Below are 5,901 nucleotides of genomic sequence, written 5' to 3'. Positions count from 1 at the left end.
TGGTGCCAAGTTTCTTAAATCCATTTTGACAATCTGGGTACAACAATTTATGGTGGTCCTCTAATAACTTTTGGAACTTTAACCTCTCCGTTTTACTCTCACAGTCTGCCTGCACATTGTGCAATGCTTGCCCCAGATCGTCGCTGGGATCATTTTCTGCTACATCTACTTCGGGCTCTTCCATGGGAATATCGTCATCGAATGCACCGGTTCCAGCATTCCCGAAAAAGTGGTCGTCAAAATCTTCTTCTTCATTGTCTTCCATGGTAACCCCCTGTTCTCCGTGCTTCGTCCAACAAACATACTTTTTCATGAAACCATTTGCGAAAATGTGGCTGCGTAGGATTCTTGAAGATGAGTAATCCTTGTTATTGTTGCAATGAACACACGGGCAGCACATAAAACCATTCTGCTTGTTTGCCTCAGCCACAGACAAAAAATAATGCAGGCCATCAATGAATTCTTTTGAACGTCGGTCAGCATTGTACATCCATTGCCGGTCCATCTGTATTTTAAATAAATCGATTTGAATTCTTTACACGTATCGAATAAATAAAATATATCAAACCTAAATTAAACTAAATGTAACATAACATGAATAATTAAAAGATATGCAATATCCATCATACATCTTGATTAATTAAAAGGGGTACTTAATCCATTACAGAACTTAACAAAGGAGTACTATACATGAAATTTAAAAATTCGGTCAACAACACATAGGTTTTCAACCGTCCTTGCGTTGGAACGCAGAATGTTCTAACAGATTTCTTGCTGGCGCAGAAGAAGATGGCGGAGCTGAAACCTCCGAGTTTGGTGGTGATGAACCGTAACGCCGCAATAAATCCTCAAGATCAAACGGAGGTTCCTCGCCCCTTGCCATGCATTCTCTATATTCTTTTTCCAAATAACGGAGCGTTGCCCTATGAAAAGCACTAGGTTTTTTGGACCGACGACCTACTCGAGTTGTGCCATTCTCTCCAGAAGGACAACGATCACCCCCACCGGCGCTACTCCCTCCGGCTGCTGAAGCCATATTTTACTGAAAATACCTTTATTTTCCACAAAATTATAAATTCTTACCATTACAAAGCAAAAATTATTTACTATTACAATTACAATGATCAGATTAATAACTCTTGCAAATAACAATGAAATTATATAAAAAAGACGAAATGTATCATTAATCCTCAAGAAATCTCTAATTAATTGAAAGAAATCTCTATAACTTCTAATTACTTTGACACCCTTCAGTTCCAGGAGTACACTCTTTTCAATATCCAGAAACCCTCTAGAAGAAAAATAAACCTTTATTTCTGAAAATGTATATGTCAGTAACCTCAACCCTGCGGTGATGACACTGCCTTTCGGGGGGACACGGTGCGGTACAAGAATATCACCAATCGGCTAGTCGCAGCACCAACATTTACGATTAATAGGCACAGCACTTGGCACAGGCAGCATGCTCGTTGATATGCTCTCAGTACAACAACGGGCATGCTGACTGCGTCAAATGCTGTCTTCTTATCAATCGGAAGTGCTGGTGATGCGACCAACCGATTTGCGACGTCCTTATAGCGCATCGTGTATCCCTGAAAGGTAGTTCCATCACCGTTGGATGGAGATTAACGACGTATACTTGTTTCGAAATAAAGATTTTTTTAGCTTCTAGATGGTTTCAATGTGAGCCTGATTAAATACATCACTAGAGTGTCAAAATAATCCATTCATAATACAAAAAATTCTATAATATACTCATTTCATTAATTCATTCACGAATAAAAAAATCAACTATCCACAATATGGTCATATATACAAGTACATCACATGAAGTATCTACACTCATTCTAAAAATTTCTACTATCCATATACTCATCTAAATCTAAAAGAAAATTACACCTATATATATATATGCAATCTAGCTAGCTAAATGTCCAAGAAATGAGCTAGCTACACATTTTCTCTATTTCTAAAGTATGAAATGAGCTATACAAGCCAAGGAAGAAGAGAAAAACAAGCCCCAAACCTTTAGAGCAGATGGATGGACGGGGAATCAAAGATCTTCACAAATGTGGTGAAGAAATGAGCAAGAACTCCTCTATCCCGAGCCAAGAACAGCAAAAAAACAAGTGAGCTGAATGGCTCGGGCGGGGGGAGAGGGAAGGGGATAAGGGGCGCAAGGCCTTTTGTCTCAGTTGGAGGCACGAACCGGGACAAAAGGGGGGACTTTTGTCCCGGTTGGTGGTTCCAACCGGGACAAAAGGCCCCCGTCCCCCCCGCTGGCCCGGCTAGCCGTTGGACCCGGGACAAAAGCCACCTATTGTCCCGGGCCCAAAGGCTGCCGGGACAAATGGCCAGGAACAAAGGCCTGTTTTGTAGTAGTGAATATAGCTAACAAAGAATCTAATGATACTTAATTGATATCATAAATATTATTATCTTGTTATATAAATTTGGTTAAATTTGAAAAACTTTGACTCTAAGATTCTTGGAATGACTTATAATTTGAAATGGAGGAAGTACTATAATTATGTTCTGCTTATTGTGATTTGTGAAGAAGGCTTTGGAAACCTTTGAGCTCACCGTGTCACTTCATTGTTTTGTTGGAGAGAATTGTTGGAGCTCGGCGGGTCTTCTACAACCTGAGCCGCCATGTTTGCTCATCCTGACCTATGCTCGGCCGAAGAATCCGCCCCACTATGTTTGTCCATTGAGAACGTCGAGAGTGTTGTTGTAGTGGTATTTTTATCACTCTTTACCTCCAACCAATGGATTTGGAATTAGAGAAGTGATTGTATCATGTTATTGGATAGGGACATGGTGTTCATATCATATTTTTTCTATTGAAATTGGTACTTCATTGTTTTGTTGGAGAGAATTGTTGGAGCTCGGTGTGTCTCGAATTGTGTTTCAATTGTGAGGAATGTTCGTTGGAGGTTGGAGGTTGAAGGCGCTTGAATGGGCAAAAAAGGGAGAAAAAAAAGAAAGGCCAAAGCCATTGGATTGCAAATGGGTGGCTGAGATTTGTCACCAGATGAGCTCAAAATTCAAGAACCTTGAGATATAGCACCTCCCTTGGATAGGTTTTTGTCAAAGTTTTGTTGTTTTATCTAGTTAAATATATTGAAAAAAGCAATTTTAAACCGGTCCAAGTAACAAACATACGAGTTCGAACTAGTACAATCCAAGAACCGTTGGATACTTGGATGCACATATGTATTGATTTCTAGCTAGGATCCATGTTCTCACTGGCCCTTGTACCCTGTCAAACCCGAGGCAGCAGGACTGCTCATAGGCATAGAATGTTCTAGAGTAAGGATAGCGTATGGATGTACCTTATCTCTTTTGTAACTACCCGAATAGGCGTAGAATTAGCTGTAGTACAAGAAAATTATCCGACCATGTTGTAGTTGGGCTCCAACAGTACTCGGCTAGGACTTTCCATGTAATCATGTCCCCCCAGAGTATATAAGGGCGGGCAGAGACCCCCTCCAAACGAGAGACAACCATAACAACATCTAAGGCAATACAAGCAACCACATAGGACGTAGAGTATTACGCACCTCGTGGCCCGAACATGTCTAAATACCTGTGTTCCTTGCACCATCGAGTTCCAGAGCTAATCGATCCCTTGCCTACAATCCTACTGCTAAGGGTATCCCTGAGCAGGCTTGGCAGCTAAACACCGACATACCCTCAATTATCTGTGCTGTTGTAAATAATAAACAGTACTACCTTCGTCCTAAAATATATCAATTTTTAGATTTTGCCAAAGTTTTTGATCAATAATATTTTCAAGAATATTTTATTTTAAATAGAAAAGATTACTTTATGATTTTTTACTATCCATAGTTAAAGTTTAAAATGTTTGACTTTAAGAAAATCTAATAATAGCTATATTTAGGAGAGGGAGTACTCATTTAGAGGTAATTGAAATGGTAAGTATTTAAGTGAATAGTCCAATTTTAATAACAATCTGGAATATGGTACTCAATTTAGAACGAGACACTCAAGTTGACACCAACACGTTGCCCCTCAACCCAAGTGTCAGTAATACAATACTCTCCACCTACCTGAAGTTCCTGAACCATGACCCACGTGTGCAATTGCTCATGATACGACACCTCCCGCATTGGATTTTTTTTGTCAAAGTTTAATTATTTTATTTTCATATAGTTACATCCATATGGAAAAAGCAATTTTAAATCAGCCAATAATGAACATACTAGTTCAAACTAGTACAATCTAAAAAGAACCGTTGGTCGTTGGAAGCATAAATATGTTGGATTGTAGGATCCACATTCATGCTAGCAATAATCAGCCTGTTCGGCTGGACATATCCGGCTGGGCTGGAGCTGCTGCCTCTCCAGCCAGCCAATCAGCTTGGACTCACCTTTATCAAATTCAAACAAGCTGATGTCAAATTGCAGTCGCTGCGGCTTATGCGCAGCCGCCTCTCCAGCCAAACGGCTAGGAGCTAGAACCAGCCCAGCCCAGCCCAGCCAATCAAGCAACCAGACCAACCATCCGAACGGGGAATGGCTCCAGATGCAAACAGTAAACAATGCTCATTTTGGAGGTAATTGAATAGGTGAATACATAAATGAGGTTTAGGCAATTATTAATGACAGTCTAGAATATAGCACTCAATTTGGAGACGATACAAAGATGGATGCTCAAACTATCAGTATGCCACCTGCCACGAACACATTGCCTGCTAGCCCAAGTGTCAAACAGTACAATACTCTCCACCTACTCGAATCGTAATCCACGTGCGCAATTGCTCATAATATAGTGTAAGAAAGGTGTTTTTTATCTTTTTTCTATAATTTCTATAATTTCAGTGCAATAGACTGAATAACTAGAGCGAGAACCGTTTGTGCATTACCATATCCCTTTTCTTACCTGGATTGGGGAAGGAAGGTTTATATTAAACTAAAAGGAATATGATATCCTATCTGTGACTTTTAGTCCAATCATCAACGATCCACCAAGCACTAATCAGCAATCTTCTACCTTGCGTTCTTCTTCGGCTGGTCCGTCGACTCATCCATCCAGCATACTCCTCTACTCGCTCCCAATCTGTCCCTCCTCTCTTGTCTCTAGCAGTGTGCCATTACCAAATCTATTGAGACCGCCCATCTCCATACTAATCCAACAACACCGTCGCCGTTACTCTATCCCTTGTCTTCTGCCACCCATGGCGATGCGCCTCCTTGCTAACTATACCCACGTGCACAGTTGCTCTTGTGGAGTATAGTGTAAGAAAGGCGATTTTTTATTATTTTCCCATAATCTTAGTGCAACACATTGAATAACTGTGGAAGCTACTTGTGTGTTACCATATCCATTTCCTTACATGGATTGAAAAAGGAAATGAAGCTTGATTGGAACTAAAAGGAATGAGATATCGTATCGGTTGGCTTTTAATCCAACCATCAACGAACCACCAAGCATCAATCGTTTTTTCTTCTACCTTGCGTTCTTCTTCGACTAGCCAGTCGGCTCATCCACCCCGCACACTCCTCCTCTACTCTCTCCTCTAATCCCGCCTCCCCATTCTCCGGCGACGTGCCCGCTACCGAATCCATCGAGACCGCCCCACCTCCATGCTAATCCAATTCCGCCGTCATCACCGCCCTATCCCTTCCTAACCAGTTGTCCTCCGCCACCCATGGCCGGGGTGCGCCTCCTCGGCGCGCTGCCTAGCACCTGCCACCTCCATCCCGCCTTCTGCTGCCTCCCTCCAGGACCCGTGATCCAAAGAAACCCTACCAACTCTCAAGAAAACTGCATTCATATGCTTTTACCTGTTTTTTCCTAAAAAATTTATACCCAGTTCTTCTTATACACTTTATAATTTACAGTTTGACACGTACGGAAATAAGCAAGACACCATGT

This window comes from Panicum virgatum, chromosome 7N (assembly GCF_016808335.1).
Source record: "Panicum virgatum strain AP13 chromosome 7N, P.virgatum_v5, whole genome shotgun sequence".
NCBI classification, from domain to species: domain Eukaryota; kingdom Viridiplantae; phylum Streptophyta; class Magnoliopsida; order Poales; family Poaceae; genus Panicum; species Panicum virgatum.
This window is presented reverse-complemented; position numbering follows the sequence as displayed.